Genomic DNA, 25,575 nt, shown 5'->3' with positions numbered 1-25,575 from the left:
ACATGAGTGACCAAGTGATGTGGCTATCAAGGATATTTTTGATTTATTGATTAATCATTTCATCTATTAAGTATTTATTGATTAATCGATTAATTATTTATTGAGTAATCAATTAATTATTTAATTTTTTATAAATGACTTATTTAATTAAATTTCTAAAAGATACATCTTCGGATGAAGCACTAGTGCTTTAGGTATGCTATTAGCCAATTGATTAAGAAAATATTTTGTGATAATCTTTTATTGATTTTAATTATACAATTAATCAATCAATTAGTGTACACCTCTCCCTCCCAATGCAGCCTCAATGAGCTGCACTGCGGTATTGCCGGGCGCCGGAGGCGCCCCGGCAATGCCGCGCTGCAGCATATTTAATTATTTGGCATGGGGCGGTGTACTTTGAATGTATGTGTACTTGTTTGTTTTCTTTCTTGGTTGTCCGGGCGATATCTCAGCCATCCTTTGAGCTAGGAAGCTGAAATTTCGGCACAGTAGTGAGCACGTCCTTTGTCAAATACGGTATTTTTTGTTTTTTGAATAATCAATTAATTGAGGAGTTATTTAATTATTAGCGTTTAATTAAGTACTTATTTAATTAATTAAATTTCATTTCTCTTCTGACCATTATTAACTCAGGCACCTTTTGAGTTAGGAAGCTGATATTTGGACATGCCAATGACCAGGTGATTTGGCTGCAAAGGATATTTTTGATTTATTAATTAATCAATTAATCGATTAATTATTTAGTTATTCGATTAATGACAAAAAATTTTTTTTTTTTTAAGTTACAGATTCTGATGAAATAGTGGTAGTTTATGTGTACTCTGACCAAATTGATTAATAATTTAATTTTTTTATGATTATTATTTATTTATTTTTATTATTAATCATTTATTTATTTTCTTTCTCATTTGGCCAATATCTCAGGCACCTTTTGAGCTGGGAAGCTAATATTTGGACATGAGTGACCAAGTGATGTGGCTATCAAGGATATTTTTGATTTATTGATTAATCATTTCATCTATTAAGTATTTATTGATTAATCGATTAATTATTTATTGAGTAATCAATTAAATATTTAATTTTTTATAAATGACCTATTTAATTACATTTCTAAAAGATACATCTTCGGATGAAGCACTCGTGGTTTAGTTATGCTATTAGCCAATTGATTTAGAAAATATTTTGTGATAATCTTTTATTGATTTTAATTATACAATTATTCAATCAATTAGTGTACACCTCTCCCTCCCAATGCAGCCTCAATGAGCTGCACTGCGGTATTGCCGGGCGCCCGAGGCGCCCCGGCAATGCCGCGCTGCAGCATATTTAATTATTTGGCATGGGGCGGTGTACTTTGAACGTATCTTTACTTGTTGTTTATTTATTTTCAGCACCTCTTTCAAATGTTTCATTTGGAGCCATGCAACCTTACCGGTGGATCTTTCCAGAACATCCACACAAACCTTCATAAGCCTGGCACCAGCGATGTTTTAACTATATAGTCCAATGTTGATGTTTGGGTATTGTTAAGGGCTTCCAGGTGCTTCATTGCTTGTCTGTGTCCTACTATCACCCATCCCTAAATGGTCTGAAATGCTGCCAACAGATTTTCTGTTCCATGTCAAGTGGTTCATACAGGTTTCTTCGTCATTACTTTCAGTTAGTCCAATAAATTCTTTCCACCTGATCTTCCTTCAAGGATTTAATGTCATTCCAAGGACTGCGATCTGGTAGCATTTGTAGGCCAGGCTAGGTGGGGCAGATTGATAGCCTCCTTCCTCAATGTCGTTAGTGAGCTAGCTGGGTTATTTTTTTTTGACAAATTGAGCTTAGTCTTTTAGTTATATATTTATTCTCCTGCAGTTAGCTTCTGATCTTTTCCAGATGCTAAGATTCCAAGTCCTTAATCCTGCTACCCACAACCTATGAGATGCAACTGGTGAGCTTCAGTGTCTTCACCACAATGTCGATGATTGCAGCTGGCGATTTATTGGTTACTTTTCCCAGCTCACATGCGTTTGAATAATGAGAACAGTGAGTTGTGCCTGCTGAATATAGGGTGAGGACATCATGAGAGTAATATCGAGTATCCATTAAGTCCTCGGGCAACTTTGAACTTCCATAAAGTCCTCGTGCAACATTGAACTTCCATAAAGTCCTCATATGCAACTTTTAATTTTCATGAAGTCCTTGTGCAACATTGAACTTCCATAAAGTCCTCATATGCAACTTTGAACTTCCATAAAGTCCTTGTGCAACTTTTAACTTTCATAAAGTCCCTGTGCAACTTTGAACTTCCATAAAGTCCTCATATGCAACTTTGAACTTCCATAAAGTCCTTGTGCAACTTTTAACTTTCATAAAGTCCCTGTGCAACTTTGAACTTCCATAAAGTCCCTGTGCAACTTTGAACTTCCATAAAGTTCTTGTGCAACTTTGAACTTCCATAAAGTCCTCATATGCAACTTTGAACTTCCATAAAGTCCTTGTGCAACTTTTAACTTTCATAAAGTCCCAGTGCAACTTTGAACTTCCATAAAGTCCCTGTGCAACTTTGAACTTCCATAAGTCCTTGTGCAACTTTGAACTTTCATAAAGTCCATGTGCAACTTTGAACTTTCATAAAGTCCTTGTGCAACTTTGAACTTCCATAAAGTCCTTGTGCAACTTTTAACTTTCATAAAGTCCTTGTGCAACATTGAACTTCCATAAAGTCCTCATATGCAACTTTGAACTTCCATAAAGTCCTTGTGCAACTTTTAACTTTCATGAAGTCCCTGTGCAACTTTGAACTTCCATAAAGTCCCTGTGCAACTTTGAACTTCCATAAAGTCCTTGTGCAACTTTGAACTTCCATAAAGTCCTCATATGCAACTTTGAACTTCCATAAAGTCCTTGTGCAACTTTTAACTTTCATAAAGTCCTTGTGCAACTTTGAACTTCCATAAGGTCCCTGTGCAACTTTGAACTTCCATAAAGTCCCTGTGCAACTTTGAGCTTCCATAAAGTCCTTGTGCAACTTTGAACTTTCATAAAGTCCTTGTGCAACTTTGAACTTTCATAAAGTCCTTGTGCAACTTTGAACTTCCATAAAGTCCTTGTGCAACTTTGAACTTCCATAAAGTCCTTGTGCAACTTTGAACTTTCATAAAGTCCTTGTGGAACTTTGAACTTTTATAAAGTCCATGTGCAACTCTTAACTTTTATAACTTTTGATATACCGGTACATAAAAAGGTTTCGCTAGCTTGAGAAAATATTTGGGACCCAGACTCCCCACCCTTCTCCCCAAACATCCCCCCCTCCCCCCGAACTTCAGGACGCCCAGTCCCAATAAAACATTTAGTACAATGGCACGTGTAGAAAATGGGTTAATCACCATTCTAAAATACACAATTTGGTGTCTGTCTGCCATTGCCGGGTTTTCCCCGCCATTGCTGCTAATGGAGATGCGTGTTGAGGTGTATATCCATGTTAAGTTAGTTTTAACGTAGCATTTTCCCAAGGACGCTTCTAATGACAAAACGAATGATAATAGCATGATATTAATGTTATTACAAAACAATATTAATACCAATGATATCCCACCTCCTCAAGGGTTTTTTTTTCCCTCCTTGAACAAATGTTGTGTCAACGTTTATAGCCGGCGAAGCCGGTGTTGTGAATGAACGCATACGTATTATGTTGAAAAACCAGATTTTGCTGGATCCCTTGAGAATTTCGAAGCTTGGACGCACCAAATCACGCAATGGAGGCCGCCATCTAGTGGATGCGGAGAGTATGCACAAAAATTGCGAAAAAGTTCAATAGGAGTTTGTTTCACCAGTCTTTTTTTGATTCACAATCTTATGCACCTCTAATTTGTAATTAAAATACTTTAAGACCAACCTCGTTCCCCGGGCCCGCACGGACCCTGGTTATCTTCAACGAAAATCGTCACCAAACACTGGAACCAATGAGATTCGAGTATTTGAAAAAATATTTAAAAAACCAAATCGCTCCATGGAGGCCGCCATCTTGCGGATGCGGAAGTATGCATAAAAATTTGAGAAAAAGTTCAATAGGAGTTTGTTTCGCCCGTCTTTGTTTGATTCACAATCTAATGCACCTTTAATTTGTAATTAAAATACTTTAAGACCAACCTCGTTCCCCGGGCCCGTACGGTCCCTGGTTATCTTCAACGAAAATCGTCACCAAACACCGGAACCAATGAGATTCGCGCATTTGAAAACATATTTCAAAATATCTTATTACTGGTACCGCGTTTTGGAGGCTGAAAACGGCGTCAAATATTCTAAAATTGACGAAGAATTATTTTTTAGAAATCTCGCGGCCGTCGGGGATAGTTTTTTATGGCCGGAAAAATCCGAAGTTGAGACGGAATTCACTGAATTAATCAAGAAGGAAATTTTATAAATTTTAATCTCATCCAGAATGCAAATGGTGTCATTTTGAACTAGGTACGGTACCTACTACACCTACCTACTACCAACTACCTAACCTACTGATGCCATAGTGATGGGTAAATTAATGGCAAGAGGCTTTGGCTTCGCCGGCTCATTGCGGCTTTGCAGTCGGGTACTAGTAGCCGGTGAAGCCGGTGTTGTGAATGAACGCGTACGTATTATGTTGAAAATCCAGATTTTGCTGGATCCCTTGAGAATTTCGAAGCTTTGACGCACCAAATCGCTCAATGGAGGCCGCCATCTTGCAGATGCGGAAGTATGCATAACAAATTGAAAAAAGTTCAATAGGAGTTTGTTTCACCTGTCTTTTTTTGATTCACAATCTTATGCACCTCTAATTTGTAATTAAAATACTTTAAGACCAACCTCGGCCCGCACGGGCCTGGTTATCTTCAACGAAAATCGTCACCAAACACCGGAACCAATGAGATTCGAGCATTTGAAAAAATATTTAAAAAACCAAATCACTCAATGGAGGCCGCCATCTTCCGGATGCGGAAGTATGCATAAAAAAATTGCGAAAAAGTTCAATAGGAGTTTGTTTCACCCGTCTTTGTTTGATTCACAATCTAATGCACCTCTAATTTGTAATTAAAATACTTTGAAACCAACCTCGTTCCCCGGGCCCACATGGGCCCTGGTTATCTTCAACGAAAATCGTCACCAATTACCGGAACCAATGAGATTCGAGCATTTGAAAAAATATTTCAAAAAAGCTTTTTACCACATTTCGGACGCTGAAAACGGCGTCAAATATTCTTAAATTGACGAAGAATTCTTTTTTAGAAATCTCGCGGCCGTAGGGGATAGTTTTTCACGGCCAGAAATATCCGAAGTTGAGAAGGAATTCACCGAATTAATCAAGAAGGAAATTTTATAAATTTTAATGTCATCCAGAATGCAAATGGTGTCATTTTGAACTAGGTACGGTACCTACTACACCTACCTACTACCAACTACCTAACCTACTGATGCCATAGTGATGGGTAAAATAGTGGCAACAGGCTTTGGCTTCGCCGGCTCATTGCGGCTTTGCAGTCGGGTACTAGTAAATAGCTTTTAATGGCGTTTTCGTGGGAGCAATGGCCTATGTGCAACTTGGGAGCAACAGCCGCTACCAGAGGTAAAAATATTATAAACCATAAATACGTATAAGTAGCTTTTTAAACAGTCGATAATGCTTTTTATAACAATAAACAAAGAAATTTGGAGGAATCCGGACATCACTCAATGCTGATCACGCGCCTGATCGTAGATCTACTGTAATCGATATACCCCACAAGGAATAATAACACGATCCTTCCTGCCGCTAACCTGGAGTTCTTCCAAAGAGTTTTTGTGGTGTTTTTCCAAAGCTGCCTCTCATTACAACGGTAATAACAACACTTATGATAATGGCATACCATAATATTTATGATATATTTTCAATGACGTAATCTAACATGTTATAATGTCATGCATGTTCTGATCATTTCAATGACCTGATCTAACATGTTATAATGTCATGCACGTTCTGATCCTTTCAATGACCTGATCTAACATGTTTTATCATGCATGTTCTGATCCTTTTCCTTTCAATTACCTGTTCTAACATGAAATAATATCATGCACGGTCTGATCCTTTCAATGACCGGATATAACATGTTATAATGTCATGCACGTTCTGATCCTTTCAATGACCTGATCTAACATGTCATATCAATATCATGCATGTTCTGATCCTTTTCCTTTCAATGACCTGATCTAACATGATATATTGTTGCGGATCTCAAACGTCGGCCTTCCCCCTTACCAGGGGGGGATTAATCCCCTTGTCTTTTATCTAGCTGACGCGATCCGGAGCTATGACGTTCCTTCCGGACGGCGTTAAATAGGGTTGTAAGCCGAATTCTTATTACCTAATTATTACACCGCCCAGGAAGCAAGGAAATAACTCCCACCAGAACCACGGTTTTAGATGGGAATGCCGAGCGGCAGTGAGCCACGATTCGGGCCGTTAACAGGAACTAACCCAATTTGAGCGGTTTCTAATCGTGCCACGTTTACCCAATGGAGAAATCACTAAAACGGTCGAATCAAGAGGAAAAGGAATAACAAGCAATTCATTTACACTTTGTACAATGAAGAAGAAGAAGCAATGTACAGTGAAGAAGAAGAAGCAGATACACAGGGCAGCCGTATACAGTCTTAACTTATCCCTGGACACGGGCCCGTTCGCACTCAGTCACACTCTCAGACTCACTCACACGGGGATGGGAGATGGTCGGGTTGCGGGTCCAAAGATGGCGCCCACAGCTCGCTCCGGTCCCCGACTCGTACCACGAAGAAGATGGTAGACGGCAGGCAAGCTCTCCGCGTGTCGTTGGCGCGGATCGGACAATTATATGGGGGGATCGGTAAGCTGGCCTAGCGGTTACTTCGCAGCTCACGGCCGCGTACGTAATAGAAATACCGGCGCTTTATATGCGCTCCCAGCAAGCCCAAAGCCAAATCCTCAACAAGTCCTTGCAATCACTCAGGATAACAGTGCCTCTCCCAACCAGTCCTCAAACAGGGCGATCTCCAATCAGGCCTCTTGTATGCGCCAATCGTGCGAGTCCTCCTCGCAATGCAATGCGCTCCACACAAGTCCTTATCACGCGCGTCCTTCCCCAATAGCAAGTCCTGTTGCAAAGCCCCTCGTTCATCAGTCCTCTCAATACCAATCCTTGGCTTCAGTCCTCTTGCATGAGCGCTGTTGCGTAAGTCCTGTGGAAGGGCTTTGCGTGCGCAATTATATAGCGCCGCCCAGCGAACCCTCTCGAATGTGCCAGACGTGCACTTACCACGCCCCTTAGGCCATGCCCACTGAGCCCTGGTTGGTTGTTGCGGTCTTACCGGCTCCGCCCTTGATGTCTGCTTGACGTGGCCACACCCCCGACCTCACGCTCCGCCCCTTTTCCAGGCCTTACCTCGTGGCATTTGGCTGGTTTCAGCATCCTAATGCGAGGGGCAATGGGGCGCAGACTGGATGGTGCACAATGAGGTCGATTTGGAGGGTGGGCCGCAAAATGAACGGGGCCTACTCTTATTTCTTCCTTTACACAACGCAGGTATCACTATTGGAAATGGCTTTATCTCACATATACTATGAAATAACTAACGTTCTAAGGTGACCTATGTGTTGCATGTGGACTAACTATGGGGGCAAAACTTTTAACCTTTATTAATCAAATATGTACACTTTCTCAGAACCGCAACAATATCATGCATGGTCTGATCCTTTCAATGACCTGATATAACATGTTATAATGTCATGCATGTTCTGCTCCTTTCAATGACCTGATCTAGCATGTTATATTATCATGCATGTTCTGATCCTTTCAATGACCTGATCTAACATGTTATTATATCATGGATGTTCTGTTCCTTTCAATTACCTGATATAACATGTTATAATGTCATGCATGTTCTGATCCTTTCAATGACCTGATCTAACATGTTATTATATCATGGATGTTCTGATCCTTTCAATAAAAATTCCCTTATTAAGGCCATTTTTCGTGCTAGAACGAGGGGTTAGCCATGTGGGCCCCATGACAATGATCATAGTTCCCTTTTTGAGGCAACGTTTTTATGGCCGAATGCCCTTCCTGACGCCAACCCTTTAGTCGCCTCTTACGACACGCAGGGATATGGTGTACCTATTCTAAACCGGGGCACACACCGGGACATTCATCCCAGCAAGCAAGCTGATCATCCATGGTTCCCCAAAACCAGCTCGTCCGTGGTTACCCAAAACCAGCTCGTCCGTGGTTACCCAAAACCAGCTCGTCCATGGTTATGCAAAACCAGCTCGTCCGTGGTTACCCAAAACCAGCACGTCCGTAGTTACCCAAAACCAGCCGTTCCATGGTTACCCAAAACCAGCCGGTCCATGGTTACCCAAAACAAGCTCGTCCATGGTTACCCAATACCAGGTCGTCCATGGTTACCCAAAACCAGCTCGTCCATGGTTACCCAAAACCATCTCGTCCATGGTTACCCAAAACCAGCTCGTCCATGGTTATGCAAAACCAGCTCGTCCGTGGTTACCCAAAACCAGCTCGTCCATAGTTACCCAAAACCACCTCGTCCGTGGTTACCCAAAACCAGCCAGTCCGTGGTTACACAAAACCAGCTCGTCCGTGGTTACCCAATACCAGCTCGTCCATGGTTACACAAAACCAGCTCGTCCATGGTTATGCAATACCAGCTCATCCACGGTTACCCAAAACCAGCTCGTCCGTGGTTACCCAATACCAGCTCGTCCATGGTTACCCAAAACCACCTCGTCCATGGTTACCCAAAACTAGCTCACCCATGGTTACCCAATACCAGCTTGTCCATGGTTACCCAATACCAGCTCGTCCATGGTTACCCAAAACCAGCTCGTCCATGGTTACCCAAAACGAGCTCGTCCATGCTTACCCAAACCCAGCTCTTACTTGGTTACCCAAAACCAGCTCGTCCATGGTTACCCAAACCCAGCTCTTACATGGTTACCCAAAACCAGCTCGTCCATGGTTACCCAAAACCAGCTCGTCCATGGTTACCCAAACCCAGCTCTTACATGATTACCCAAAAGTCAAAACCAGCTCGTCCATGGTTACCCAAACCCAGCTCTTACATGGTTACCCAAAACGAGCTCGTCCATGCTTACCCAAACCCAGCTCTTACTTGGTTACCCAAACCCAGCTCTTACATGATTACCCAATACCAGCTCGTCCATGGTTACCCAAAACCAGCTCGTCCATGGTTACCCAAAACGAGCTCGTCCATGCTTACCCAAACCCAGCTCTTACTTGGTTACCCAAAACCAGCTCGTCCATGGTTACCCAAACCCAGCTCTTACATGGTTACCCAAAACCAGCTCGTCCATGGTTACCCAAACCCAGCTCTTACTTGGTTACCCAAAACCAGCTCGTCCATGGTTACCCAAACCCAGCTCGTCCATGGTTACCCAAACCCAGCTCTTACATGGTTACCCAAAACCAGCCGGTCTGTGGTTACACAAAACCAGCTCGTCCATGGTTACCCAAAGCAGCCCATATATGTTCATAGTTTGATGGACTACTTGCTCATGTTCTTACATTACTGGGCAAAATTGTATGATCGGTGTTTTTGAATAAGGGATTGAAAAAGTACATGATATTGTTTTTTTTTTTGTTTTTTTTTTCGTTTCACAGTATGGTATTACAGATTGGAGAACCCTATACCTGTCCGCAGAGCTGACCTGTGCGGTAACACCATCAGACAGTGACGTCGTGCCAAATTCTGAGATACCGGAGGTCTGCAAAAATGTTGGCTGTGACGTCATCGCCAAGTTTTAACATCGCACTATAGTATACCAGAGGTACGTCACCAATTTGATCTTCCCCCATCCCAAAACTCCCAAGCTCCCCACCACCCCACCCCTTCCCATTCTCACCCCCAAACCCAGGTTCACCTGGGCGACCACGCATCTCCCCAACCACACTTTCTACCCTCACGTCCCCTCCCCTTCCCCCACCAACCCCCTCCACATTCCCCCCGATCCCACATATGTGCTCCCCTCCCCCCTGCCACCCACATACTCAGATTTCCCCAGGATTTCCACTCAGACTATCTACCCTATAAAACACATTGTCAGTTTGTGTGTTTGTCTGTCCCCCTTCGTAAGCGTAGGTTTTAAAGGCCAATCTTTTAACACGAATGTGTCTTCACTGCGATCTATTTTTGAGGATAATGCAAACTCGAAAAACATTTTCCATAAAAGAGTAATTATGTCTATTATATTGGAAATGTAGACGGTGGATGGCAAACAGAACCTTAAGGGCGGTGTACAGAATCGTAAAAAAAAATACAAGGTGCAGGGAGACAAAATTCGCTGCACGTGATAAGCAACGTGAGCCGAGTAAAACGAGTGTTCATTTACGTCTGTCTGATGTCTAATAAATAAAGATTAAATAAGCACACTTGACACTAGGCCGAGGCTTCAGACTGAATAAACTGTCCAACCCGTCCTTTTTGACGGGATTTTTACTGGTCATTATAAAATGGCCAATCGTAGCCAAGGAGTTATAATAGACTAGCAGAAGTACCCGGCGTTGCTGGGCGGGGGAGGGGAGGGGAACAGGGGAAGGGGGAGGGGAGGAGAGGGGAGGGCAATGGGGGGGGGGGGGGAGGGGGGAGAGGGGGAGTGGGGGAGGGGAGGGGAACAGGGAGTGGGGGAGGGGAGGGGAACAGGGGGAGGGGGAGGGGAGGAGAGGGGAGGGCGACGGGGGGGGGGGGGGGGGGGGGAAGGGAGGAGAGGGGGAGGGGAGGAGAGGAGGAGGGGAGGAGAGGGGCAGGGGGACGCAGGACACTTCCTCTTCCTCCTCTCCTCCCCTCCCCTTTCCCCTCCCCTTCCCTTCCCCCCTCCCCTGTCCTTCCCACCCCATTCCCTCCCCTCCTCCCTTCCCCCTCCTCCTCTCCTCCCCTCCTCCCCGTTCCCCTCCCCTCCCCTTCCTCCTCCCCCCCATTCCCCTCCCCTCCCCCGCCCGGCAATGCCGGGTACTTCTGCTAGTTCTATATATTTTCAGTTCAATGGTCTGGCGGCGAGGATGGAACATCACGTGATCGCTCTGAGCGAATCAGCGAGCTGCTCTGGCACCGGCTGAGAATCCATGTATAATGTTCCTCGCTGAAATGCGCTGAGGTAAATATGAATAAAAAATATGGATCTCGTCAAATATTTTGAGGTAGGCCATGTCCTTCCCAGGCTCAATCGCCATGTCTATGCCAAATATCAAGCACGTGAGCCTCTCCGTTTAGGAGTGTATAGGTAACACACACACAAACTGTGTTTTCTATATATAGATTTGTGGCACGCCAAAAAAACATTGGGGGGGGGGGGGGTTAGGGTGGCAATGTTCCTGTGTACACATGATAGAAACAAACTATAAACGGTCCATGAAAGCATAATTCATCAACTTTTTACCCAATACCAGTTCAATTTTTTAGGCTTCAACATAACCGCCATCCTTGGTAATACATCGTTCAAATTTCTTTTCCAACTTGTTCAAAACTTTCTCCAGTTACTGCTGAGTTATTTCATGAATTGCATTTGTGACCGTGTCCCCGAGTTTATCCATAGAACGTGGTTTTGATGAGGAAACAACAGTTTTACCTATCCCCACAGAACGTCGTCCAATGGGGACAAGTTAACGAGGTGGGCAGCACTTTGGTCCACTGCGTCTACCGATGTCTGGGAAGACATCATTCAAGAACCGTCGCTCATTCCAACCATAGTTGCAGGGAGCCTAGTCTTGCTTGTACAAGATGATATGTTAAAGATTTCATCATTGTACTTCAGGAACCAAGAAATTCTTCAACATTGTAAAGTCACGCTCACCATTGGCTGTTGCTTATTCCAAAAAGAGAAAGGACCAATGATACGTGACCCCTTGACAGAGCACTAGACATTGATTTTTGGTGAGTCTCGTTAATGCTGCCAGACTTCCGGAGGTGCCCCCCCCCCCCAAATGTGGTAATTGGGGTGGTTGACTTTACTCAGAAAATGTCACCTCGTCAAGAAACCGAGGGGAATGGTGGAGTCAACAAGAGCAATAACAACAACATTAATAACATTAGATTAACACGAACAAAACTTGATGAATAAATGCTTTCAAACATGCTATTTACAGTTTGTTTCTATCATTTGCACATCGAAAGTGATGAAAGTTCAAACTTGCACTCGGATTTTATGGACACCCTGTGCAAAACACCAATCACCTGGCAGGTGCAATGGCACTTGCACGTTGGTCGTGCGAGAAACAAAATGAGTGGAAATAATTGGTGTGAAAACCATTTTATTTCTGATGGAACTTTAGATATAAATACTGCTTATACATACAAGTATGCTCCCACACACATACACACACATATATATATATTTATAGAAGAAGAAGAAGAACCACCTTTAGAGGCCATTTTCCCCCGCAGGGCAGGGGTTGGCCTTTTTCGGGCACCGTGGTCCCCTTTTTGAAGCAATGTTTTATGGTCCGGATCCCCTTCCTGCCACCAACCCTGTTAGTCGCCTCTTGCGACACACAGGGAATTACCAGTGAACTAGTTCGCAATTTGCCGACATTGGAAGGATGACAGGCTGAGTCAACCCCCCCTGGTGTTAATTCAGCGATAGACCGGGATTACGAACCCAGGATCCTGGGATCCCAAGCCGCACCCTAACCACTAAGCCAACAGCAGGCTTATCTGTCATTATGTACTCTGGAAATCATTCAGAATTGCAAAAACCCGAACAAAAGGTGTGTATGTGTGTATATATATATGTATATGTATATGTATATGTCTATATGTGTGTGCATATAATAAATTTCCAATTAGTATATTAATTCTATATTATTGAAATACTTTTACATGCATGTGGTAGTTTATATGGCCGTAACCTCATAGGGAGTGCATAGTTCTTCGGGCTTTGTGGACATGTATTAAGTGTATGTGGTTAGGGTAGGATGCCCTTTGCTACGTTGCCGGGGTGACAACGCTGTTGAAAATAATAGATGGAGAGGGGAAGGCATTGTGTTTTTGTGTTCCCCCATTCTGGATCCAGGTAAGGCCAGGTAAATGTGGATGACAATGGATTGCGTGCAGTAGCGTGAGCTGGGACATGCCATTTCTGTCTATTTGAGGCTGGAAAAGAAGGTTGGGGACTAGACACAGGGCAATGTGCGTTCCATCTGGGCTGGCATGATTGGCTGCGATGTGAGATGTGGGCTGGCATGATTGGCTGCAAAGCCTGTGCTTGCGTCGAGCCTTCATTGGTGGCCTGGTGTTGCCGTCATACCTGCCGTGGGCGCAAAGATTGTGCTATGTGGGCTGATCTGCGGTCTGGCTTGGAAGCAAAGATGGAGCAACCCATGGGGAAAAAGATGGGGGAAATGCGAAGAGAAAGACGGGGCTAGCAGGGGCTTAGGTATAAATACAGCGAGCTGTAGCTCAGTGCATCTCTGTCTTTGTGGCCCTTCACCTGGTTTGTCTCGGTGTTGGAGCTACTTGGTCCCTGCAGTCTGTTCGGTGCCACTTGTCGCTCATTGGTCCACCTGCTGCTGGCCTCATGTGGTTCTTGCTATTGATGGTCTCCTACTTCCCCTGTTATCCTTGAGTGTGACAGTGAATGGTGATTGTTCTCCTACTTTCCCTGTTATCCTTGAGTGTGACAGTGAATGGTGATTGTTCTCCTACTTTCCCTGTTATCCTTGAGTGTGACAGCGGGGACCTGGTGGGTCCCCTGCCCCCCTCGCGGGGTTTCACCCACCTCCTCACCATGGTGGACCGCACCACCCGGTGGCCGGAGGCCGTGCCATTGGCAGCGACGGCTGCGGCTGACGTCGCGCAGGCCTTCATCGCCATGTGGGTTGCTCGGTTCGGCGCTCCCTCGGACATCTCGTCCGACCGCGGCCCCCAGTTCACCTCGGAGCTCTGGGGAGCAGTGGCGCAAGGGCTCGGCGTCAAGCTGCACCGCACCACGGCTTACCACCCCCAGGCCAATGGCCTGTGCGAGCGCTTCCATCGCTCAATGAAGGCCGCGCTCCGGGCCAGCCTCCGCGACGGCACCTGGGCCGACAGGCTCCCCTGGGTCCTGCTGGGCCTCAGGACGGCGCCCAAGGACGACCTGCGCGCGTCCTCGGCAGAGCTGGTTTTCGGGCAACCACTGCGGGTACCGGGCGAATTATCCCCCGACTTCACGGCCCCTTGGTCTGCGGCGCAACAGCGCTCCGCCCTGCTGGAGACCACCAGGAGGTTCGCCCCGGTGCCGACGGCACACCACGGTTGCCCGTCCTCCCACGTCGCCCCGGAGCTTCGCACGGCAGAGTACGTTTTTGTCAGGCACGATGCCCACCGGGCGCCACTGCGGCCCCCGTACGACGGGCCCTTCCGCGTGCTGGAGACCGGGGACAAGCATTTCACCGTGGACATCGGCGGTACTCCGGATCGTATCTCCGTGGACCGCCTCAAGCCGGCCCACCTCAATCTGGACCACCCCCCGCAAGCAGCTCTACCTCCGCGTCGAGGCCACCCCCCGGCGGTCAGACCCACGGCACCCCCCAGCCCCGCTGCCCCCCAGCCCTGCACGCATCGCCAGGGGGTGTTTCGGCCGGGTCATCCGGCTTCCCCGCAAGCTCACCCTTCAGGTGCGCAGGAATTTTGGGGGGGCACGTGTGGCGGACACAATGTCAGTGGGCATTAATTCTGCGCACCAGTGGGTGGCGCGAGTGTCCGGACGTGGAAGCGAAGCTCGGACCACGCCCGGAGCAAAGGCGTCACGAGGCGCAGGGTGGAACTGAGATACATGCCCTGCCTTTCGGCCGACCGGCCACGCCCGGGGGCAAGGCGTGGCCTCGGGACATATATGCGGGCTCGAAGGTCGAGCCCGCCCAGTGCTTACGTGCGAGCTGTTATTAAAGTGTTTCAGTTTGTACAAAGCGTTGTGGCCTACCTTCTTGGCAAACGATTTGTGTGTGCACAGCACCACATTCTCCTACTTTCCCTGTTATCCTTGAGTGTGACAGTGAATGGTGATTGTTCTCCTACTTTCCCTGTTATCCTTGAGTGTGACAGTGAATGGTGATTGTTCTCCTACTTTCCCTGTTATCCTTGAGTGTGACAGCGAATGGTGATTGTTCTCCTACTTTCCCTGTTATCCTTGAGTGTGACAGTCAATGGTGATTGTTCTCCTACTTTCCCTGTTATCCTCGAGTGTGACAGTGAATGGTGATTGTTCTCCTACTTTCCCTGTTATCCTTGAGTATGACAGCGAATGGTGATTGGTCTCCGACTTTCCCTGTTATCCTTGAGTGTGACAGTGAATGGTGATTGTTCTCCTACTTTCCCTGTTATCCTTGAGTTTGACAGTGAATGGTGATTGTTCTCCTACTTTCCCTGTTATCCGTGAGTGTGACAGCGAATGGTGATTGTTCTCCTACTTTCCCTGTTATCCTTGAGTGTGACAGTGAATGGTGATTGTTCTCCTACTTTCCCTGTTATCCTTGAGTGTGACAGCGAATGGTGATTGTTCTCCTACTTTCCCTGTTATCCGTGAGTGTGACAGCGAATGGTGATTGTTCTCCTACTTTCCCTGTTATCCTTGAGTGTGACAGTGAATGGTGATTGTTCTCCTACTTTCCCTGTTATCCTTGAGTGTGACAGCGAATGGTGATTGTTCTCCTACTTTCCCTGTTATCCCTGAGTGTCACAGTGAATGGTGATTGTTCTCCTACTTTCCCTGTTATCCTTGAGTGTGACAGTGAATGGTGATTGTTCTCCTACATTCCCTGTTATCCTTGAGTGTGACAGCGAATGATGATTGTTCTCCTACTTTCCCTGTTATCCTTGAGTGTGACAGCGAATGGTGATTGTTCTCCTACTTTCCCTGTTATCCTTGAGTGTGACAGTGAATGGTGATTGTTCTCCTACTTTCCCTGTTATCCTTGAGTGTGACAGTGAATGGTGATTGTTCTCCTACTTTCCCTGTTATCCTTGAGTGTGACAGTGAATGGTGATTGTTCTCCTACATTCCCTGTTATCCTTGAGCGTGACAGTGAATGGTGATTGTTCTCCGACTTTCCCTGTTATCCTTGAGTGTGACAGTGAATGGTGATTGTTCTCCTACTTTCCCTGTTATCCTTGAGCGTGACAGTGAATGGTGATTGTTCTCCTACTTTCCCTGTTATCCTTGAGTGTGACAGTGAATGGTGATTGTTCTCCTACTTTCCCTGTTATCCTTGAGTGTGACAGTGAATGGTGATTGTTCTCCTACATTCCCTGTTATCCTCGAGTGTGACAGTGAATGGTGATTGTTCTCCTACTTTCCCTGTTATCCTTGAGTGTGACAATGAATGGTGATTGTTCTCCGACGTTCCCTGTTATCCTTGAGTGTGACAGTGAATGGTGATTGTTCTCCTACTTTCCCTGTTATCCTCGAGTGTGACAGTGAATGGTGATTGTTCTCCTACTTTCCCTGTTATCCTCGAGTGTGACAGTGAATGGTGATTGTTCTCCTACTTTCCCTGTTATCCTCGAGTGTGACAGTGAATGGTGATTGTTCTCCTACTTTCCCTGTTATCCTCGAGTGTGACAGTGAATGGTGATTGTTCTCCTACATTCCCTGTTATCCTCGAGTGTGACAGTGAATGGTGATTGTTCTCCTACTTTCCCTGTTATCCTTGAGTGTGACAGCGAATGGTGATTGTTCTCCTACATTCCCTGTTATCCTTGAGTGTGACAGCGAATGATGATTGTTCTCCTACTTTCCCTGTTATCCGTGAGTGTGACAGTGAATGGTGATTGTTCTCCTACTTTCCCTGTTATCCTTGAGTGTGACAGCGAATGATGATTGTTCTCCTACTTTCCCTGTTATCCTTGAGTGTGACAGCGAATGGTGATTGTTCTCCTACTTTCCCTGTTATCCGTGAGTGTGACAGCGAATGATGATTGTTCTCCTACTTTCCCTGTTATCCGTGAGTGTGACAGCGAATGGTGATTGTTCTCCTACATTCCCTGTTATCCTTGAGTGTGACAGCGAATGGTGATTGTTCTCCTACATTCCCTGTTATCCGTGAGTGTGACAGCGAATGGTGATTGTTCTCCTACTTTCCCTGTTATCGTTGAGTGTGACAGCGAATGGTGATTGTTCTCCTACTTTCCCTGTTATCCTTGAGTGTGACAGTGAATGGTGATTGTTCTCCTACTTTCCCTGTTATCCTTGAGTGTGACAGTGAATGGTGATTGTTCTCCTACTTTCCCTGTTATCCTTGAGTGTGACAGTGAATGGTGATTGTTCTCCTACTTTCCCTGTTATCCTTGAGTGTGACAGTGAATGGTGATTGTTCTCCTACTTTCCCTGTTATCCTTGAGTGTGACAGCGAATGGTGATTGTTCTCCTACTTTCCCTGTTATCCTTGAGTGTGACAGTGAATGGTGATTGTTCTCCTACTTTCCCTGTTATCCTTGAGTGTGACAGTGAATGGTGATTGTTCTCCTACTTTCCCTGTTATCCTTGAGTGTGACAGTGAATGGTGATTGTTCTCCTACTTTCCCTGTTATCCTTGAGTGTGACAGTGAATGGTGATTGTTCTCCTACTTTCCCTGTTATCCTTGAGTGTGACAGTGAATGGTGATTGTTCTCCTACTTTCCCTGTTATCCTTGAGTGTGACAGTGAATGGTGATTGTTCTCCTACTTTCCCTGTTATCCTTGAGTGTGACAATGAATGGTGATTGTTCTCCGACGTTCCCTGTTATCCTTGAGTGTGACAGTGAATGGTGATTGTTCTCCTACTTTCCCTGTTATCCTCGAGTGCGACAGTGAATGGTGATTGTTCTCCTACTTTCCCTGTTATCCTCGAGTGTGACAGTGAATGGTGATTGTTCTCCTACTTTCCCTGTTATCCTTGAGTGTGACAGCGAATGGTGATTGTTCTCCTACATTCCCTGTTATCCTTGAGTGTGACAGCGAATGATGATTGTTCTCCTACTTTCCCTGTTATCCGTGAGTGTGACAGCGAATGATGATTGTTCTCCTACTTTCCCTGTTATCCGTGAGTGTGACAGCGAATGGTGATTGTTCTCCTACATTCCCTGTTATCCTTGAGTGTGACAGCGAATGGTGATTGTTCTCCTACATTCCCTGTTATCCTCGAGTGTGATAGTGAATGGTGATTGTTCTCCTACATTCCCTGTTATCCTTGAGTGTGACAGCGAATGATGATTGTTCTCCTACTTTCCCTGTTCTCCTTGAGTGTGACAGTGAATGGTGATTGTTCTCCTACTTTCTCTGTTATCCTTGAGTGTGACAGCGAATGGTGATTGTTCTCCTACTTTCCCTGTTATCCTTGAGTGTGACAGTGAATGGTGATTGTTCTCCTACTTTCCCTGTTATCCTTGAGTGTGACAGTGAATGGTGATTGTTCTCCTACTTTCCCTGTTATCCTTGAGTGTGACAATGAATGGTGATTGTTCTCCGACTTTCCCTGTTATCCTTGAGTGTGACAGTGAATGGTGATTGTTCTCCTACTTTCCCTGTTATCCTTGAGTGTGACAGTGAATGGTGATTGTTCTCCTACTTTCCCTGTTATCCTTGAGTGTGACAGCGAATGGTGATTGTTCTCCGACTTTCCCTGTTATCCTTGAGTGTGACAGTGAATGGTGATTGTTCTCCTACTTTCCCTGTTATCCTTGAGTGTGACAGCGAATGGTGATTGTTCTCCGACTTTCCCTGTTATCCTTGAGTGTGACAGCGAATGGTGATTGTTCTCCGACTTTCCCTGTTATCCTTGAGTGTGACAGTGAATGGTGATTGTTCTCCGACTTTCCCTGTTATCCTTGAGTGTGACAGTGAATGGTGATTGTTCTCCTACTTTCCCTGTTATCCTTGAGTGTGACAGCGAATGGTGATTGTTCTCCGACTTTCCCTGTTATCCTTGAGTGTGACAGCGAATGGTGATTGTTCTCCGACTTTCCCTGTTATCCTTGAGTGTGACAGTGAATGGTGATTGTTCTCCTACTTTCCCTGTTATCCTTGAGTGTGACAGCGAATGGTGATTGTTCTCCTACTTTCCCTGTTATCCTTGAGTGTGACAGTGAATGGTGATTGTTCTCCTACTTTCCCTGTTATCCTCGAGTGCGACAGTGAATGGTGATTGTTCTCCGACTTTCCCTGTTATCCTTGAGTGTGACAGCGAATGGTGATTGTTCTCCGACTTTCCCTGTTATCCTTGAGTGTGACAGCGAATGGTGATTGTTCTCCGACTTTCCCTGTTATCCTTGAGTGTGACAGTGAATGGTGATTGTTCTCCGACTTTCCCTGTTATCCTTGAGTGTGACAGCGAATGGTGATTGTTCTCCGACTTTCCCTGTTATCCTTGAGTGTGACAGCGAATGGTGATTGTTCTCCTACTTTCCCTGTTATCCTTGAGTGTGACAGCGAATGGTGATTGTTCTCCTACTTTCCCTGTTATCCTTGAGTGTGACAGTGAATGGTGATTGTTCTCCTACTTTCCTTGTTATCCTTGAGTGTGACAGTGAATGGTGATTGTTCTCCTACTTTCCCTGTTATCCTTGAGTGTGACAGTGAATGGTGATTGTTCTCCTACTTTCCCTGTTATCCTTGAGTGTGACAGCGAATGGTGATTGTTCTCCTACTTTCCCTGTTATCCTTGAGTGTGACAATGACAGTGACAATAGTTTTATTTGAGAACAAATGTTGTTTAAACTCTAAATCATGTTCTATAAATGTCCTGTGCTGTGATTTCTGTCTCTGTCGTCACGTCCTGTGTGCACAATAAATTATTACATTATCAGGGAGAGTTTGCGCCAGGCGCCTGCCTGGTAGTGGTTTCCGCCATCTTTGTCGTATTACAATCCTGTTGGTTTGGGGAACCCAAGGAGTATCAAATTAGTTGTAATCTTGATAAATGACGTGATTTAGACTTCGATTGGAGTGTGAAGCGCATTTTCCGCTCTCTTCGCTGACAGGAATACCAATGTTATAGAGATTGATTTATAGCACGTAAGAGGCTTTTTGCGGTCACGTGGGTCCTCCCCTCCGTGAATCACCACCTCGCATCACTCCGCCACCCCTCACGTATGGAAAAATACAGTGCAGAGAGGAAGAGGGAAATTCTGCCATTTTTGGTTACGTAATAAAGAGATGGTACAGTGAGTGTTTTGACTGACATTTATTTTTCAGAGAAAATAAATAAAAATTAACTTTCACCCTTTAAAAACCGCGCGAATACATCGTGAAATATCAGCTGCTTTTTGTTAGTATCTTTATCTCACCTGTATTGCAAGTAAAGCGACCTGCTTTGTGATGCTTTAAAAGGCGGTGTATAATCAGAAATGCTGTTTTATGGGGCGATATATTACTGTTATATATGAATAATAATGTAATAATATAAATGTTGGAAAGCAAGTATTGAATATAGCAAACGTTTTCTGAATCGAATCAATATGAGAAACGGGACTGAATGAGACTCAATATTTTTATTAGTGAAGAAGAAGATGCAGTAAGAAGAGTTTTTGTTTTTGTATGTAAGTGCCTATGGTTTGGATTTGTGGAGATTTGAATCAAAATGGTGGATAAAACATCTTTGTAAGGAGAGGAAGTAAGCAGTGGTTGTCTTTACTTCCTCAGAGTGGTTTCAGTGAAATCTGTTAATCCGTTCTCGAGTTAACAAGCAAGACCGACGGTGGAGCTGGGCTTGGGTCTGCTGAGTGGAGGATCTGCTGTCCCCCAGTCATGGGACAAGAACCTCAGCTATGATTGGTGGACGTTTGTAAGGGACACGCATACACCAGACGGACAGACAAATGATGTTCCAGACGTCATTGCCCTCTGGGTTACGCTGTAAAAAGATGGCTGCCAAACCACGTGACCGACGTCGTCATCATTTTTTTTTCTCAACCAATTTATCCCTCGATTACACTCAATAAATTCGATACTGATCCGATCAAGCGTTCTACTTGTCGGTTTATGATGTCATAATGAAGGCACCGATGACATCATCATTAACAAATTGTATTCCCCATGGGGTGTACTTTACAATGAGCCACCTTAAAAAAAATTTCCGTGGAGCGGTTTAGGAGATAGGTGCAAAGTTTTTTCGGTTACTCCAAGGCGGTGCTTGTACCACGTGACCTATGACGTAATAATTTTCCTTAATCGACATATTTGGGAAAATTGCACACCCAGACCAGGAATCGAACCCATGTCCTCTGGTTAACCGCTCTGGTACATATTAATTATAATACTTCTTAATTATAATTGAACTGACAATCACAGATAAAATATTTGACTTGGTCTGCGCAGAAACGAGCCCTTTAAGCAATTTCTGAATCGGTAAGAAACCGCGCGACGAATTGCTCCTTTCTGCTGTAAACCTGTCTGTTTTCATGAAATGAGTCCAGAAGAACTTCAATTTTAATTTTCTGAAAGGTATTGCACCAATATCTTTCCACTAGGCTTCAACTCCACTAGATCTCACTTGCAATAATCTTTCGTCTAACCGCTGCAAGAGGATAAGAGGCAAACTGATAGACAGATGGTGGAACATTGGAGATGTTCATGTGGTATGCAAAACGGAAGAAAGATAGAGATGGAGAGGCGTGGGAAGCACACATCTTGAAAATTGTCTTGAAATCATCCTTTCTTGTATCTGACAAAGGCCTGGCTTCATAAACCCACGATAATGACTTGAGTTTGTGCCCCCAGGGAGGCAGCTGGGTGTAAAGGTCTATTACTGTGTCTTGACAGATAAAACGAACTATATGGGATTTTCTGCCTCTGAATTTTCTTCTTCTTTTTAATCTGCATTTTATCGCAACGGGATTAGGCTTCTTGTTTTCGGATCGGGTGTATTTGGCGAGAAGTCTCAAACGCTTTCGGGCTTATCGGGGTTACTTGCTCGTAATTTGCTATGATGAGCCTCCTACTTTATGCTCTGGTTCTTGCTTTATTATAAAGATCCAAAGAGCACTTACTGCTTACTTTGTCAAAAAAAATGAAGAAACAAATTATTATTAGACGCCTCTTGGGTACACCAGGGCCTGGTGTTGGCTTAGTGGTTAGGGTGCCGGCTTGGGATCCTAGGATCCCTAGTTCGAATCCCGATTTAATGCCAGGGGGGTTGACTCAGCCTGTCAATCCTTCCTTGGTCGGCAAATTGAGGACCAGGTCACTGGTTATTCCCTGTGTGTCGCAAGAGGCGACCAACAGGGTTGGTGGCAGGAAGGGCATCCGACCATAAAACATCGCTTCAAGAAGGAGATCACGGTGCCCGAAAAAGGCCAACCCCTGCCCTGCGGGGAAAAATGGCCTCCAAAGGTGGTTCTTGGGTACACCAGTCGCAAGTTCCACAATTATATGTTGGCGTTTTAATCCATTATACATTTTCTTGTTTTTCCTTTAGTATCTTGTGCTTTGTGTTACTTGTGTTTCATCAATGAATATATGTAGAATTTGGAAATGTGCTCACGCTAAACATTTATATGGTAGATTTCCCATTCGCAAGTGTTATTAAATCCATTCTTGCTGAAAGAGGCTTTGCGTCGGAGCTCACAACTTGATCCAGTTCATATTTTAATCGGATCCTTATTTGATCACACTTGTGTTTTTGTGCAAACAAAATTTGAATGCTTTATTGTTGTACTTATTTTTTTCCTACCCACTTGCTAAGAATGTCCATCTTTTGGAAATGTTCAGTCTGGTTTTATAGATTTGAAGAACAAGAAGAAGAACCACCTTCAGAGGCCATTTTTCCCCCCCGCAGAGCAGGGGTTGGCCTTTTTTGGGCACCGTGGTCCCCTTTTTGAAGCTGAAGGAGCTGCGCTCCAACGTGAGTCGAAAGAATTGACGCGACCAAAGACGGAATTCGTCCGAGTTGCTTTATTGAAACAAAACAGCTCAGGTATTCTGACAAGCCCGTTTATCGGGCAGCAATATATATACACATTTATGCCGGGGCGTTTGCCTGGGAAAACCGAGACCGGGCATGCCCGGGTGTCAAGGGCGAGTCCTGGAAAGGCGAGTCTGGACATGCCCGGGCGTCCTGGACGCGGCCTGGCAAGTCGAGGCTGGGCGTGCCCGGGCGCTCTGGGCGAGCCCTGGAAAGGCGAGAGCGGGCATGCCCGGACGCTCTGGGCGAGCCCTGGAAAGGCGAGTCTGGACATGCCCTGGCGTCCTGGACGCGGCCTGGCAAGTCGAGGCTGGGCGTGCCCGGGCGCTCTGGGCGAGCCCTGGAAAGGCGAGAGCGGGCATGCCCGGACGCTCTGGGCGAGCCCTGGAAAGGCGAGTCTGGACATGCCCTGGCGTCCTGGACGCGGCCTGGCAAGTCGAGGCTGGGCGTGCCCGGGCGCTCTGGGCGAGCCCTGGAAAGGCGAGAGCGGGCATGCCCGGACGCTCTGGGCGAGCCCTGGAAAGGCGAGTCTGGACATGCCCTGGCGTCCTGGACGCGGCCTGGCAAGTCGAGGCTGGGCGTGCCCGGGCGCTCTGGGCGAGCCCTGGAAAGGCGAGAGCGGGCATGCCCGGGAAAGACGAGACCGGGCGTGCCCGGGAGGTTCGGGCGTGCCCGGGAACAGCGAGTCCGGGCATGCCCAGGAGAGGTGCGTCTGGGCCCGTCCGGACGAGCCCGGCATGGCGATCGCGCCCTGGCCGCGTCCTGGCAGGTGCAAGGCGATTGTGTACATTCAGCGGGAACCGCTACAAAGCAATGTTTTACGGCCGGATGCTCTTCCTGCCACCAACACTGTTAGTCGCCTCTTGTGACACACAGGGAATTACCAGCGAACTGGTACTCAATTGAACTATAGATTTGGTAGAACAATAAACCTGGGATTTCTATCTTTCATTGAACTGGCTCTACCTCTGTGCTTTTGGCTTGCACGTGTCCCGCACATGTGCAGGATTATCACCGTAGCCATATTGAATCAACGTCAGCTTATTTTGGAGATGGAGGTCTTTAGGTAAGAAAAATGGCCTGGTAGATTATTGCAACTACTTTCCACGGGAGTAGGGAAAAATCTCCGCGCTCGCGACAATAGGCGGCCGCAATCCTTTAAAACTTTCAAGCAATCCTGGCAGCATCATCTGTACCATCTGACAGAGGCATTCAATCAGTGAAAAATGTAAAAGGCCGAATAATTGTCATCCTTTATTATTAAGTCTAGCTTGGTTGCACATGTGATGGTGTCCATGTAGTGGAATCCTGTTCCCAGACGTCTGCCAAGTGGGGTTAGCCGTGTTGTAGTCATCTCTAATGTTGTCCTCTCGGTGCATCTGCCACCCCAACCTTCTCATGAATATATCTTGTGTTCTTCAGCTAAAACGATGCAGATGATTATCTTCTAAATGTCCTCAATGGTAGCTTTTATCATATTTTCTCCTGTTACCCTCACAAACAAACCACCAAGAAGTGCACCTCGTACATGATGGTGGAAAATTTGTTTTGCATCAGTCAAATGAATATTGCAGCCATCCAAGGATAGCCATTTTCTTTTTTGTATACTAAGTCGAGGCTCGTGTTAGAGCGAGCACATAGAACATATAACAGGAGATCTGTGGAAGGGAGAGGGCTGGGGCAGGGTACATGGGATAAACAAGATGGACGCTACAAGGACTTTGAGGAAAGAAAGCAGGAAATTTGAAGGAGGTGGATTGGGGTATATTAACAGGGGCAGAAAAGATCAAGGTTTTGGATGGGGGAAGATAAGAGATGGTGGTGAACAGCCGTTTTAAAGACCTGGAGGGTGGAGTGGGATTGAAGAGAGTGAGGGAGTTTGTTCCAGAGGTCGTAAAAGAGGAATGAAGGAGTGAAGGTGGGCAGAGAGTCTTGATTGTGGCAGTTTCACCAGAAGAGGGTTGCTGACAGATCTTGTGTGTCCTGAAGAAATATTCGGGGGACAGAGCACAGACAGAGCTGGGGGGGGGGGGGGGGGGGGAGGGCTAGGCGGCCGAAGAGGAGTCAGTAGAAGATAGAAAGACCACCAACCTGCCTGCGGAGAGAGAGATAGAGAGAGAGTGAAAGGCCCTCAGAATCAGCTTCATCATGAGAGATTCCAACGATTCTGAAAGCCTTCGTTTCCACAGTGTGAAGTCGAGCTAGGTGTGAGGCAGGAACACCGGCCCAGAGTGGAGAGCAGTATTCCATTGAGCTGCGGATGAAAGCCTTGTATGTGGTGAGGAGCTCAGGTGTGCCTAGAAAGGACTTCACACGACGGAGGATGCCCAGTCGGCGACTGGCTTTGGAGACCCGCTTGGAAATGTGATTTTCCCAGGAAAGATCATGGCAGGTAGTGAGACCCAAAAGCTTGAGTGACAGAACTTCTTGGAGAGAACTGACAGAATTTCTTTCTGGATTATATCTGACTGAAAGACGTCCATCTGAGGGACGGCACACACATTGATGAATCGCCCTCCTGTGAAACACTGGGAAACATTGGAGCCGAGAGTCAAACCCAAGGTAGACAGTGCAGAAGTGTGTGTGCATACATCTGTGCTCTCACTTTAACTACCTACCTGGGTATGTCGATTTGTTTATTGTGTAGAAGCTGCT

The sequence above is a fragment of the Myxine glutinosa genome, chromosome 4 (assembly GCF_964187855.1).
Source record: "Myxine glutinosa chromosome 4, kmMyxGlut1.1, whole genome shotgun sequence".
Taxonomy (NCBI): domain Eukaryota; kingdom Metazoa; phylum Chordata; class Myxini; order Myxiniformes; family Myxinidae; genus Myxine; species Myxine glutinosa.
Note: the sequence above shows the minus strand (reverse complement) of the source record.